Source organism: Moschus berezovskii, chromosome 15, assembly GCF_049115385.1.
Source record: "Moschus berezovskii isolate FMDL1 chromosome 15, NW_MosBer_1.0, whole genome shotgun sequence".
Classification (NCBI taxonomy): Eukaryota; Metazoa; Chordata; class Mammalia; order Artiodactyla; family Moschidae; genus Moschus; species Moschus berezovskii.
This window is the reverse complement of record NC_142474.1, coordinates 7,439,350-7,454,697: the sequence shown is the minus strand read 5'-3', so window position 1 is coordinate 7,454,697 and position 15,348 is coordinate 7,439,350. Positions and strand designations below refer to the sequence as shown.

The window sequence follows — 15,348 nt, the reverse complement described above, 5'->3', positions numbered from 1 at the left end:
AATGTGAAGTCTTGAGTCGCAGCGTGTGAGATCTAGTTCCCTGACCAGGGACTGAACTGTGTGGAGTCTTAGCCACTGGACCACCAGGGAAGCCCTGAGGGAGAATATTTTATTTTGCATTATCTATAGCAACTGCAATGGAATACTGAAATATCGGTGATTTCTACAGATGACAAATTATAGATTCTGCTGACATGCCACAGTTAGAGGCCTACATTCTTAATTGAAGCAAATGTCAAGTGTCAGTTGTAGGTCAGTGAAAACAAGAGTCTGGTTTTTTACCACTCAGGTTTATGGATCCCCTTGGATTCTATCTACGACTCAGTGACTAGAAGGGCTAACATTAAAAAAAAAAATAGACCAAAGCCAGTCGTTGGTGGGGGCGTGGAGCATCTGGAGCTCTCACACGCTGCCAGTGGATGTGCAGACCGATCCTGGCACAGAAAGAAAACTGTTTGCAAGCATCTGTTCAACTTGATCATAGTCATAGCTTCTGACCCAGCCATTTGAATCCTGGGTGTTCACTCAGCAGAAACGCATTCATAGGTTCACCCAAAGTCACCGGCAGGACGGGCTCACAGCAGCACTATTCATTATCGCAAATAACTAGAAACAAAACAGATATCCATCTGTGCATGCGTGGGGAAACAGGACCACCCTGGTGGCCCGGTGGTTAAGAATCCACCTGCCAGTGCGGGGGACATGGGTTCGATCCCGGATCCAGGAAGACCCCACATGCTGCGGGGCAACCAAGCCCTAGTGCTTGACAGCCTGTGCTTCTCAGCAGAAGCCACGCAATGAGAAGCCTGCACGCTGACGCCAGAGTAGCCCCGGCTCACAGCAGCTAGAGAAAGCCTGTAGCAATGAGGACGCTGTGCTGCAGTGAACAACAAGCAAACAAACAAACAAATACAATTTAGAAAGAAGAATGGAGAAACGCAATGCCTGTTTATACACTCGCATATGTATAGAAACAAGGGAAATACTAGCGCCAAGTTTACTAACAGGCTCGCATCACGACAACCAAACAGTGTTAAGAGAAGTAAAGCAGATACAATCGTATCACTGCGTGATCCCACTTATGTTAAGTTCAAAACCAGGCAAAAGGAGTCTATGGCTTTGGGGAGAAAAGTGGTGGTCATCACTGGGTATGGGGGAAAGGTGGGGGAAAGGGGACTTCTTGGGTAACGATGGTCTTGTTCTATTGCTGGGACACAGGTGGTTCAGCTGGTGAAACTCCACGGGGCTGGGCGTTCACAGCACGGAGTGTCTCTGCATGCCTGCTCCCCACCACCAGCAAGGCGCACTTAAAAACAATTTACCCTAAATTCATCCAGACTGGGACATACCCCAGACTCTCTGTGGGCAGTGAGGTGACACAAGACTTTTGAGATATTTTTGGTTCTTTCTATCTTCCTCAATAAGCAAGGACAATTTAAAATAATTATAACCTATAAGGCCATTTATTTTAAGCAATGGACAAATCTGTGAGAGCTTTTCCAGAGGCAGAGGCGCCAGGCCAGCCCTCAGAACTGCTGCTGAGAGCTCGGGTTGTGGAAGGGATTTCCAGAGATCCTGCAAGCTGGGTGCTGAGCGCTGTTCCTGGCAAACAGTGAATGTCCAGCGGGTGTCAGTTCAGAGCCTAAGATGAGAAGAGAGAGACGGGGATGAGCGCTGAAGAATCAATGCTTTCTACCTGTGGTGCAAGAGGAGACTCTTGAGAGTCCCTTGGACAGCAAGGAGATCCAAACAGTCAATCCTAAAGGAAATCAACCCTGAATACTCATGGGAAGGGCTGATGCTGAAGCATCAGTACTTTGGCCACCTGATGTGAAGAATCGACCGCTGGAAAAGACCCTGATGCTGGGAAAGACTGAGGACAGGAGGAGAAGGGGGCAGCAGAGGCTGAGACGGTTGGATGGTGTCACTGACTCAATGGACACGAGTTTGAGCAAACTCCAGGAGATGGTGAAGGACGGGGAGACCTGGTGTGCTGCAGTCCGTGGGGTCACAAAGACTCAGACACGACTCAGTGACTGAACGACAACAGAGGAAGGAGAAGTGGGCAGGGGCTGGGCTGTGATGCCAGCAGGGGTAAGATGGGACCATCCACTTAGAACTTCTAGAAAGCATGGAGGCCCGCTTGAGTCCTGTTGGCTCAGAGGAGAGGGGGCTGGGCCAGGAGAAGCTGCCGTAGAGCGGAGCCCTCTCTGGGGTTTCCCTCGAGGCCTGGCAGGTGGCTGGCACTGTCCAGGGGTAGGAAGATCTCTGCTCATCTACAAACACCAGATCCCCACATCCCCCCGGGCACAAGGCAAGGGGAAGTGTTTCCATTAGATCCCCACCCCTTCACATAGAACCAGGAGGCGAGTGCTCCTGAGAAAGGAGTGATGAACTGCCTCCTAGAAAGACGCTGGCATGAGGAGGAGGTGGAAACACGAAGGGAGGACCCCTAGCAATCCTGGGGTAAGGTGGAGCCTCCCTTCACATGGGAGGATGGTGCAGAAATGACCGGAAAGAAGCCCCGGGCTGCCGGGGGCTGGAAAACCGGCTGCCCCGGCTCTGAGTCCTGAGTAACATCCAGTCTTTTCAGAGGGAAGGTAAGCATGTGACGGATACCCAATTTAACAGTGACTGCACGTCCCGGCTGGGTGTTGGGGTATCAAAGACTGAATGCCAGCTGGAGGTAAGAGGCAGCTGGAGAGTATCAGGTGAGCTGAAGGCTGGAGCCTCTTTCTCGAGAACCTCCCTTTCTAGAGGCCTGCTGCATCTGCCCTGTAAAGCAGTGACTGAGCTGGGGGCAGCGTTGCCCCTTAGACCCGGCAGGGTCTGCAGACATCTCAGATTTATCACAACCTGGGGAGGCAGACGCTGCTAGCTTCCAGTGGCTGGAGGCCAGGGAGGCTGCTAAGCATTTGACAGAGCTCAGGACGCCCCTCCCACAGAGAATCACAGGGCACCCAGCGTCAATAGCCTGGAGTTGAAAAAAAAACCCTGATTTAAAATAACTCCACCCAACTCTCAGCATCTCCTTCCCACCAGTGAAAGAACCAATTTGTGAGAGCTGAGAAAGTGCCTGGAGACCAAGTGCAGCCGAGGAAACAAGATCTGCAGAGTCTCAATGACCTTACTCCCCACTCCTGATTTTCTTTCCATAACTGGGGCGCTCTACTCTGCTAACATGGCTGGCCTCTCTCCATGCTTTCCTATTCCTCCTCCTTGGGGAAGACTGCCCCTATGGGCACCTAACCTTCCTGTAAAGGCCCAGAGAGTAAATATTTTAGGCTTCCTGGGCCAGACAGTCCCTATTGCAACTATTCAGCCCTGCTGTTGCACGAAACAGTCATAGACGATTGAGTGTGGCTCTGTTTCAATAAAACTTTATTTACAAAGGCAGACAGAGGACCGGATCTGGCTCAGGGACTGCAGTGTGCTGACCCTTAGCACATATGTCTGGTGGGTTTGGAGGGACAAACTGGATATGCAAAACCCAATCCTTCCTTTGCCTTCTGTAAGGAGTGAGTTACCTTCAGGCAATGCTAGCTCAAGGGGGCTTGGCTCAGTGAGAAGTCTGTCTGACTCTGGAGTTTAGCATCAGGAAGCCCAACTGCCCTCAGAAGGAAGCCAGGTCCTCAAACCTGGCCTTTATCAGATTCCTCCAAGTGCTTTTTAACTTCCATCTGCTGACTCCTTAATTTTATTCCTCATTTGGTTTAAAATTTCAACAAGGAAGAAGGGGACTTTAATAAGTCCAACACTTTGTCATGACAAACAATATTGGTGGTGATGTACATGTTTTCTTTTGAAACAAAGTGAAGGAAAAAGAGTAAAACAATTGAGAGAAAATATTAAGTGAATGATAGAATCAGTGTCCTGGGCATGTCAAAATCAATGTATTCATTTAACAACTATTTATGAAACACCCAAGGAGCTGGAGCTGTCCACACCACTGGAAACATAGCAGTAAAGAACACCCACAGGACCCCGACCTCATGGGGCTCACATTCTGTGTGTCTGTGGAGTGACTGTGACAAATGCTGATAGTGATGTTGGTCACAACAGTGATGAAGAAAATAAAGGATGACGATGCAACAAAGTGGCCAGAGATGGACCATGGGAGGTACCACTGGGCGAGGTACAGGGGAGGGCTCTTGGAGGAATGATGAGAATGAGAGAGAATACGGGAATACAAGGAAAACACTCCAGGCCGAGAGCATAGCAAGTGCAAAGGTCCTGAGGCAGGAACAAGCTTGGGAGCACACATCCTCCGAAATATTAGATGCCAGATTTTGCACTTTGTGTGCATTTTTCTGGAAACAGTCCACAGCTTTTGACATACTTTGAAAGGAACCCAGGACCACAAGTCATTTAAGAAGCACTGAACTTCACTCTCTTAGTTTGCAGAAGAGTGAATGAAAGTCCAGAGAAGGAGGCTCAGTGACCCCCTCCGGGGGATGTCCCCAGTCCCCGGCTCACGATCCTACTGGTTTGTCCCTGAAGACCTGGGCCAAGGTCTTTCTGATGAATGTGCAACTTGGAATGTTAAAGAGCCTAAATTCTTGGCCCAGCTGGTGGGGTAAATATTTCTCGGGCAGCGGGAGGAGGGGTAACTTTGGAAGCCCACCCCTGCCTATTATGGTCCAATGCTATGGGTGTCAACACATCCAGAGCTATTTCCTCTGTTAGAATCTCCTCTTTCACATCTCTCTCTAACCTCCAACCCTTAAAAACTCCAGACTTTATTATTCAGCTTCCACAAGGCCCTAGAAAACAGGGCTTCAGTCAAAGGCTTTTAGTGCCAAATTAGATTTTGTTCTCATTTGATTAGATTTCCCCAAGGCAGTTTTTTAAATGGCTATTCCAGCACCAGTTGAGGTGGGAGAAGCGAATTAGTGTGGGCCCTGGGGCTCTGAGGCTGGGAGATATAGGCTGGAGAATGAGCTAGAATTAACATCAAGATTAAAAATACAGCCTGTGTCACGGTTGGAGCCTGAAGTCGCTGAGCCTTCACTGCTGGGATGGTGTAAAAGGAAGACCAAACTGGGAGCTGGTGCAGGGGTGGAACAACCTGGCAGGCAGATTATGAGGATTAAATGCCAGGCCAGGAAAGATGGCTGACCATGCGCTGGCTGATGACTGCCCCTAGGACGTAGGGTTGGCATCAATAGAAAGGACAGTGCACTTACTGGCTCCTGTGTACCAGGAACTGTGTACAAATTTACACCTGGCAACAGAGACTTCAGTTTCCTGCTGTGATTCTTTGGGTCCCACCACTTCCTTATGTAAATACCCAGTGGCTGCATGCATAATCTCAGTCTGACCAATCAGAGCACTACATTTTCCCCTGGCTACTGCCATTGGTTCAGGGATGTGCATGTGACCCAAATTCGGCCAATGAGAGTCAGACCTGGGATTTTAGGGCACTAGTGGGAAGACTTGGAGAAGGCAATGGCACCCCACTCCAGTACTCTTGCCTGGAAAATCCCATGGGTGGAGGAGCCTGGTAGGCTGCAGTCCATGGGGTCGCTAAGAGTCAGACACAACTGAGCGACTTCACTTTCACTTTTCACTTTCACACATTGGAGAAGGAAATGGCAACCCACTCCAGTGTTCTTGCCTGGAGAATCCCAGGGACGGGGGAGCCTGGTGGGCTTCCGTCTATGGGGTCACACAGAGTCGGCCATGACTGAAGTGACTTAGCAGCAGCAGCAGCAGCAGCGTCGGTGGGAAGACTTGATGCTTTTGAACTGTGGTGCTGGAGAAGACTGTTTAGAGTCCCTTGGACTGCAAGGAGATCCAACCAGTCCATCCTAAATGAAATCAGTCCTGGGTGTTCATTGGAAGGACTGATGATGAAGCTGAAACTCCAATACTTTGGCCACCTCATGCAATGAGTTGACTCACTGGAAAAGACTCTGATGCTGGGAAGGATTGGGGGCGGGAGGAGACAGGGACGACAGAGGATGAGATGGCTGGATGGCACCACCGACTCGATGGACATGAGTTTGAGTGAACTCTGGGAGTTGGTGATGGACAGGGAGGCCTGGCGTGCTGTGATTCATGGGGTCGCAAAGAGTTGGACACGACTGAGCGACTGAACTGAACTGAACTGAGTGGGAAGGAGCTAAGTTTTTCTTTTATGGAACTTGAAGCTGGTGGGATATAAGCTTGAAACTGCCAGCAGCCATCTTGCTACCAACAGGGGAGGAGTCTGTTTGAAGGTGAAGCAACATGGAAGAAACATCAGAGGTGAGAGGTGGAGAGAGGAACATTCTTGTTCGAGTCCCTGTGTCCACTCTTGCCTGAACACACTTTAATGCTAGCGTTTGCAGTTATGTCGTGTTTCCCAACATTAGGGGACACTGGACAGTGGGTGCCTTGTTAGCTGTCACACCAGCATCAAGTGGGCAGAGGTCCGGGATGCTGGTAAACGTCCTCTAATTCACAGGGCAGCTCCCCGGGAAAGAGAAGGATCTGGCCCAACACATCAGCAGTGCCGAGGCTGAGCAATCCCAAGTTAGGTCAACTAATAAATCCCACCACTCCATGTTTGTCGTTGTTTTGTTTGCTTAATTCCTTTCTGACTGAGGTCTTTCCCCAGCAGTTAAAGGGCCCAAGGAAAAGACAATGAGATGCTTAGTGCAGAGCAGGGTTTTGGCAAACCACATCAGGCCTGCCACCTGTTCTCGTAAATAGTTTCCTTGGAACACAGCCGCACCCATTTGTTTAGGTATTATTATGGCTGCTGGCACACTACAATGGCAGAGTCGGATTGCTGAACAGAAACCATGTGGCTGCAAGTCCAAAATATTTACTATCTGGCCCTGCAGGAAAAGTTTTCTAACACTCGGTGTAGAGAAAAATCCCCTGTGTGGGGTGAAGGACCCTCTGGGATTTAAAACAGGGCTGTGGTGACTTGGAAGAAGAATGCCAGTTCAGCAGAAGCAGGCTCTGAACTGGGCCAGGATGGTGGGGGCCCCACAGCGTGAAGAAGGGACACAGCGAGGAGGCTGGCCATGACAGCAGGACAGGAGCAGCCACTTACAGGCTGTCCTCATGCACACGTGGTCCTGATGTGCACAAATGTTGTGGTACGTACATCAACGGAACATTACTCAGCCATGAAAAGGAACAACATTGTGTCATTTGTAGAGACGTGGATGGACCTAGACTCTGTCATACAAAAGTAAGTCGGAAAGAGAGACAATACCATATATTAATGCATATATGTGGAATCTAGAAAAATGGTGCTGAAGAACCTATTTCCGGGGCAGGAAGAGAGATGCAGACATAGGGAGTGGACATGTGGATGCAAGGGTCCAGCAACGGGAAGGCGGGGTGAGCTGGGAGATTAGGATCGACATATATACACTACCGTGCGTAGACTAGATAGCTAGTGGGGAGCTGATGGACAGCCCAGGGAGCTCAGCCTGGTGCTCTGTGATAACCTAGAGCGGCTGGGATGGGGGTGCGGGGGTGGGAGGGAGGCTCAAGAGGGCGGGGATATATGTGTCCATATGACTGATTCACTTTGTCGTCCAGCAGACACCATTGTAATGCAATTATACTCAAAAAACAAAACAAAAAACACAGTGCCCCACAGCATGGCTCAGATTCAGTTACAGCGGCATAATCGCTAACTGCATGAAGTACAAACTTCAAAGCTCACCACGAGCTCCTCTGTCCACAAACCGCTGTGTGAGCGACAGGCGCTCATCACGATCAGTCACATCACTTCCTGCCAAGTCCGTCGGTGGACTGCCCACCCCTTAGTTCCTGCACAGACAGCAGTGCGTGTAGTCGTGTCGCCTTCTCGTCTCCCGGAGACACAGCTATAAGACGTTTTACAAAAGTGGACTATCCGAAGGGGAAAGCTGGCCACCAGAGGCCACAGTGCGGCCAATAAACGAAGGGTGAAAACGCTGAAATGGATACCCTGAGTTGAATGTCAGTGGAATCGCAGAAGTGGATCAGACCATGGGGATGTGGACACTCACGGAGTGGACACTCTGGATGGGCGGCCAGATGAAGGCAAACGTAACCCGGATGGAAAGGAAAAGGACGAGGGTGTCTCAGGAAGGGAACTTAAAGGGACTCAGAGGTACTTTGCAACGCTGAAGGCTGTGTGATCTCGAGCAAGTTGCTTGATACTCTCCGTGCCTCAGTGTCTCCACTTATAAAAGGGGGACAACAAGTATCTACCTTGTGGGTGGTCGTGAGAACTCATATGTGCACAGTGCCGAGAAACAGGTGCCCACGGAGTGTTACAGTTTCATTAGCACCAATGCATCCATCCCCTTCTTGCTCTGTTAATACCATGTCTAATGGAGGCCCTGCAGAGACAGGTGTCAGAAGCCAGACCCTCCCGCTCCCCACCACTTACCCCCAAGTCCTTCTCCAGTGCCCTCTCCTGTCCTGCAGGCCCGGGCAGGCAGCTCTGGTTGCAAAGCTGAGGGCCTGCTTCCCCTTCTGGCTGCTGCTTTCTGCATTTGTCTGAGTTAAGTGCTGCTGGGGAACCATTCAGAGTCTGATGGGAGAACCAGGCCCTTCTGTTATCTCTCCCAGCCCTGAATCTAACTGAAATTGCCTTGTAATGATCGCATTTGTGGTCTGTAAAAGCTGTGTCTCACAGCGACCGGAGACTGAAATGAGCTGATGGTGAGCCTGGTGCAGAAGGGCAGACAGGCGTCACTTTGCATTCGGGGGAGATGGAAGGTTTGGGCAGTTGGAACAAAATAGGCACCCAGGGCCAGTCTCTGTGCTGGAGAGCGGGTCAGCCCGAACCACAGTGGGGGCACCACTGTTCTGCGCCTCCAGGCGGCCATTCCCCTTCATTGAGGGTGACACGGGGGTGATACAGACAAGCAGCCCAGGGCACTCTGCAGCCAGACTGTCTGGTCTGCTGCTTCCCAATACTCACCTCCAGCAAGTGACTTCACCCCTCTGTGCCTCAGTGGACAAGGATAACAGTTAAGCCACTGCCTGCTGTCACGTGGAGTGGGGGAAAACCAATATGTGCATGGAACAGAAAACAGACCCTGGCATGTCCTAAGTACCTGGCAAGTGGCAGGAAGAGGGACTGACGGCACGCCCGCCTTCAGGACCCTCGCCTCCCCCGTGGTGGGCTGTCTGGGTAAACTGTCGACAGGGATATTTCAAGGGCATTGGCGCCTCTGAGCACACATTCGGCCCACGCCATCTCCACCCACATCCTACATTAGAGATAATCGATAAATACCTAGGAGTTAAAATATTCCGGAGTGGACTGGTTGATCATGCTACACTTCACTATTTACATTCAAATATAAACATCTCATTAAATTTTAAATATAAACATCTCATTAAATCATTTTGATTGGGTAGTTTCCCTCGTAATTTGGAGCCAATAGACCAATATCTACACACATGCATGAATACACCCACACACATACACACTCTTTTTTTCTTTCAGGTGACCCCTGAAAAGCCACAGTCATTGCATCCCGGATTCCTCTTAAATACAAAGATCCAAGGTGTCCATCAAAGTGCTTCTCTCCACCCAAAGCAGGGGAGTATGGCTGAGGTTGGCCAATCAGACTCTGCCCTGGGTTTTTGAATCTTGAACTAGGAGACTCAAAGGTGGAAAAAAGGGTTGGGTTTTTGTAACACACTCCATGAGACAGTTGCTCAAGAGCTGCAATCTGAATTCTCAGATGCAGTGTTTGGGAATCCAGATGAAAGAGGCAGGGCCTTTGGGGTGATTTAGTCCAAGAGGAGAAATACATCTTGCTCCTCCATTCTTGTTTCTTTGCACACAGAGGAAACAGCCGCCACCTGGACTCGGTGCCTCTAACCCAGACACCCCCAAGTGTCCAGAGGACGCTTCTGAACCCAAGATCCTACTTGTTTTGCTCTAGAGACTCCCCCACCCATCCTCCAACCTTCTCCCGCATCTCCCATCACTTGCCTCGCTGTCCATTCTGTTCTGAACACTCCCGACCTTTTGTTCCTTAAAACACTTCAAACTCACGGCGTCTCAGGACACTTGCACCTGCTCTTCCCTCTGCCTCAGATGCTGGCCTTCTCCCTTCTCACACAGACTGGCTCCTTCTCACTGTGACATCTCAGATCAGATGTCACCTCCCCTGAGAAGGTGTCTCTGATCACCCTGTCCAAGGTCACCCATCCCTCTCACCAGGCTGTTTATCTTCTCCGTGGCACTCGGTGCTCTCTGAGATTATCCTGTAGGCGTGTTTGTTTCCCTGTTTATCATCATCTCCCCAGGCACACTGGGTCCACAAGGCAGGGGCCTTTTCTGGATGCTGTAGCCCCAGCCTGGTACCTGGCTAAGCATGGGCACCCGGTGACAGCTTCTGACAGGGTGCCTGGGTCAGTGGACTTGGGGAGGGTCCATGGGTTGGGTAGGGTAAGGCTGCCCCATCCAGTATCTTAAGCCTCACACCCTTCCTGGGAGGGCTGGAAAAGCAGCAGCTACAGGTTTTATTAGAAGGGATTTCTATCACAGTATTGGCTAGGAGAGAACGCGGCGTGGTGGAGAAAGGCTCCACGGAGGTGGTGGGGATGTCAGCCCACATACAGAGCATGGGGAATGCACATCAGATCAACTGGGGCAATCTGCCCTTCTCCAGGGACACTGGCAATGTCTGGAGTCTTCTTTGTTTGTCACAGCTAAGGGAGAGGTACACAGCTGGCATCTTGGGCAGAGGCCAGGGATGCTGCTAAACACCCCCCAGTGCACAGGACCACCCCACAGCAAAGAACGACCTGACTCCAAAGCATCAGTGGTGCTGAGATGGAGGACCTCTGTGCTGGGTACAGTTTAAGAAGTTGTGTGGGTCTCCTGGTGGCGGAGACTGGGGTGCAGTGTGGCTTTGAAGAGCTTGTTTTCTTTTTTTTTTTTCCAGAATCCTAAGGGCCAGGGTTTGCGCCCTGCCTCCTCGGGCAAGTGAGTGTTCCTCTCTGAGCCTCAGTGACTCCATCTATAAAACGGGGGCAGCAGCAGCAAATGAAATCATGTCTGGCAGAGGGGGAGCATTCCAAAAAAAGGAACTGTGAGTTCCCAAAATATAGCCCGCTTCCCTTTATGGGGGCGGGAGGATGAGAACTCAGGTCCCTGGAGAAACAAAAATAGTTGTTAGGAACCAGATTCTACAGCATCTTGGAAAATGACAAGGTTCCTTGGAGACTCCAGTAATGAGCTCGGGGAAGGATGTTTACGCTGCACAAAGAAACTGTCTGAGCAGGACACGAGCACAGAGACGGGCGGGAGCGCGGAGCCAAGCCAATGACAACAAACAGCGTTTGCCAGAGCGATTCAGAAAGGTCAGTGAGAAATGAAGCAGAAGCCTGGAAAAGTCCATCTTTCCCAGGACAAACCACTCCGTTTCACACGCAAGGAGTTTGGGAAAAATGGGTCTTAGCCCTCCATGACTTCTTCCAAATCCCAGTTGGCCTGTGTCTCTTTCATATGTTTTTGCCATTTAAAAAAAAATTAGATAAGTGTTTATTGAACATCTACTGTATCCTGTTCTGTGTCTGAGGGGTGAAATGGTGAACAAAACAGACAAACTTATCTGGGTCCAGTGTACTTCATGTGTTTATCCGTCTTTCCGGGAGACGATAACGTTTGGCCATTTTATGTATCCTTTGGACCGTTAACAAAACTTAAAAATTTTTTCCTTCCAGGTCAATTCATTTGGTGCCAAACAGGCATCTCAAACTGGATTTTTGGTTGGTGTCCCTAAAATTGCCTCTCACCCCACATTCTGGTAAATGCCAGCTGCTCCAGCCACACCCCTCCCCCCGGGGGTCTCCAGCTGCCCTCTCCCCTTCAACGATACACACACTGATGACGCATCACAGAGGCGCCATATTCCAAACACACTCAGCACTGAGCGCCTCCCACGTCTCTCTGGGACCAGCGTGGTGCGAGCCACCACCTTCTCTTGCCTGGACCTTGCCGGGGCCTCCTCCCCAGTCCCAATGCCTCTCCCATCTAACCTCCAAGCTCCAACCTCCCATCCAACCTCCACCGTCACCAGAAGGGTTCTGTTAAATCACAGACCAGGCCCCGGTTCTGCTCCAAACCCTTCAACAGCTCCGCGTCACCCTTGAACTAAGACTCAGAGTCCTTGTCATGGCCCACAGCTCCCGCGTGATATGTCTCCTGCCCCCTCCCTGACCTCGCCTCTCCCCTTGGCCTTGGCCCATTCTGCTCCCATGTGGAGGCCTTCTCCCGTCCTTCCAGCCCCCAGAAGCTCATTTCTGCCTCAGGAACTTTGCCCCTGCTGTTTCCTTTGAAGGAAGCATCGTTTTCAGATGCCTGCATGGACCACTTCCTCCCCTTTCCCGGGCGAACTGCTCCAGTGCTCCCTTCTGGTACATGCCCAAATATCCTGCTGAGATGGCCTCTCCCTACTCCGGCTCGCCCTCTTCTCCTGACTGTCTCTTCACGGTACTTAGCACCACCTGACAAATCTGTCCTCTGGCTTTTCCCACCCGCTCACCCAAGTAGAACACCTGCTCCGTGAGGGCAGGGGTTTCTGCCTGCCTTGTTCTCACCGTGTCTCTACATCGAGAACTGAGTCTGCCAAGCCCAAAGGTGTCAGTGAACATTTGTGGAGTGAATGATGAATTGACGGAACCAATGAATGCCCGGGAGAGGGGAGGCCTGCGGGAATCTTGTCCAGCTGAGAGGCTAGCGGATTCCTATTGCCCGGCGCCCAGGGTGCACTGTCTTTGAGCAGAACAGCAGATGGAAGTGTTAGACTGTTGTCTTTCTATTTGATTTGTGGCATCTGACGGGTTGAACTGGGATCTCTTTCATCCACGTGGAGCAGGGCTTCCCAATGGGGGTGCTTTGCAAAACTGAAGAAGGTCCCCAGGCCAGTGTTTGTCAACAGTGGTCACATCAGGGTGACCACTTCAGAGTCTTAAAAGCGACTGAGGATGCGAATTCGTTCATACTGGTTATACCTGGTGATAGTTATCATACTAGAAATTAACACTGAGAAATTTAAAACACACACATTCATGTAAAAATAGTAATAATAAACCTACTCGTTGGTATGCTGCTGCTGCTGCTAAGTTGCTTCAGTCGTGTCCGACACTGTGCGACCCCATAGACGGAGGCCCACCAGGCTCTGCCGTCCCTGGGGTTCTCCAGGCAAGAACTCTGGAGTGGGTTGCCTTTTCCTTCTCCAATGCATGAAAGTGAAAAGTGAAAGTGAAGTCGCTCAGTCGTGTCCGACTCTTCGCGACCCCACGGACTGCAGCCTACCAGGCTCCTTTGTCCATGGGATTTTCCAGGCAAGAGTACTGGAGTGGGGTGCCATTGCCTTCTCTGCTTGTTGGTGTATATATTTCAAAATTACAAATAAACATATTTTCCCCCAACAAAATAAAATTAGCTAGAAGAGCTGGACTGTTTTTAAAGTTTTGCAAATCTCTTTGAAAGTGAAAGTCGCTCAGTCATGTCCGACTCTTTGCGACCCCATGGACTACACAGTCCATGGGATTCTCCAGGCCAGAATACTGGAATGGGTGGCTGTTCCCTTCTCCAGGGGATCTTCCCAACCCAGGGATCGAACCCAGGTCTCCCGCATTGCAGGCAGATTCTTTACCATCTGAGCTATCAGGGAAGCGCTTTACGGCTTCTTTGAGGGCCTGGTTTAACAGAAGACCTCTGGGTTCTCACTGCTGCTTCTGAAGTTGATGTGTTGTAACTTGTTGTTCTGGTTTTATTTCGTGAAAAACCCAACCTCGCACAGAAAGGAGGGGAGTCTTTCCACACCCTTTTTAGACGGTGGCGGGTTTGCTGTGTACCCGTTAGACACACTGTACACATGAGGAAAATGCACGCTGAAAGGCACATGACGTCATGGTATCATCACGAAAATGGTTTGGCGCCCAGGGTTCCTGGGGCACACTTTGAAAACCACTGAGTTGGACAGTGATGGCGTTCCGCAACAACCCAACAAGGCAGGTAATATTTCTGTCCCCACGTTACAGTTGGGGGACAGAAACTGTTGGCAAAACCAGCTGGAGAAACTGAGGCACAGAGCGATGAAGTCCCCCGTGGCCTAGGTGGCCCCCGGTGGCAGAGCTGAGACTGAAAACTAGGTGGTCCATCTCCAGCCTGGCTTTTGGCTACTACCTTGTCCTGCATGTTGGCAGGGCCATGACCCCAGTCACTGCAGACGGGAGCATCTCTCACCTGATAGGGTGGGGGGAGATGCTCTGCAGGGGATCCTTCAAGCAGATTCAGCCCAGTTAGTTCCCAATCCCTAGTAAAGAACCTGCCTGCCAGTGCAGGAGATGTGGGAGACTCTCGTTTGATCCCTGGGCCAGGAAGAGTCCCTGGAGGAGCAAATGGCAACCCACTCCAGTATTTTTGCCTGAAAAATCCCATGGACAGAGGAGCCCGGTGGGCTACAGTCCCTGGGGCTGCCAGAGTCAGACACGACTGAACGCGCACACAGTTTATACAAAAAGGGGACACGGCGTGCCGACTCCCTGCCTGCAACCTTTCCTCTGCACTTGGCGTTCATCAGCTCCCTTTCTTCCTCTCCCCTGGGAGAGAATGTACACCATTTACAACAGGGCACATAATGCAAACAAGATTCTCTGCTCCTGTGAATGAACGCAACGGACCAAGATTAAGAGAGGGAGAGGTGTGTTGCGAATGGAGACTCAGGCCCATGAGGCGGCACAGCGTCTGTTGTGTTGCCCAGTGTCCACGTGCTCCTTCTCCGTTAGCCCAACTGCGAGCTGGCACAAGGCTGCCAGGACGGGGCCGACAGGCTCAGCCTCCCATGTGGGTAGATACAGCCAGGACCAACTTTTGGTGGATGGGCATGCTGTTGCGAGTTCTCATAAAGGCCCTATAGGAAGCGGGGGTGCTTCTCCTGTATCTTCTGCTTCCTGCTGGCTGGCTAGATGTGGATGTGGGCAGTCATTTTGGAGAAGGCTAGTTCCCCAGGGCAGTCGAGCAAGGTGATAGGAGCCTGGGTAAGAATCCTGTGTGCAATATCAACCCGGGGCTGTGATGCCAAACAGTCAAAGGGGAGAGAAATCAGCACTTCTTATCCCTAAATGACTGTTCAGTTCAGTTCAGTTGCTCAGTCGTGTCTGACTCTTTGCGACCCCATGAATCACAGCACACCAGGCCTCCCTGTCCATCACCAACTCCCGGAGCTCACTCAAACTCACCTCCATCGAGTCAGTGATGCCATCCAGCCATCTCATTCTCTGTCGTCCCCTTCTCCCCCTGCCCCCAATCCCTCCCAGCATCAAAGTCTTTTCCAGTGAGTCAACTCTTCGCATAAGGTGGCCAAAGTATTGGAGTTT

At 50.9% G+C, this 15,348-nt stretch overlaps 1 protein-coding gene and 1 long non-coding RNA gene across 10 annotated transcripts in view; both read right to left on the bottom strand.

Moving 5' to 3' along the window:
• The window catches only part of SULF2 (sulfatase 2), a 128,251-nt gene that overhangs the window by 42,443 nt on the left and 70,460 nt on the right, over positions 1-15,348 (bottom strand). The window lies entirely within an intron of this gene.
• Positions 1,441-10,868, bottom strand: LOC148775323 (uncharacterized). Its single transcript, XR_016039099.1, has 2 exons — positions 9,947-10,868; positions 1,441-1,642 (listed from the first exon to the last, which is right to left on the bottom strand). It is a non-coding gene; the product is annotated as an uncharacterized LOC148775323 (long non-coding RNA).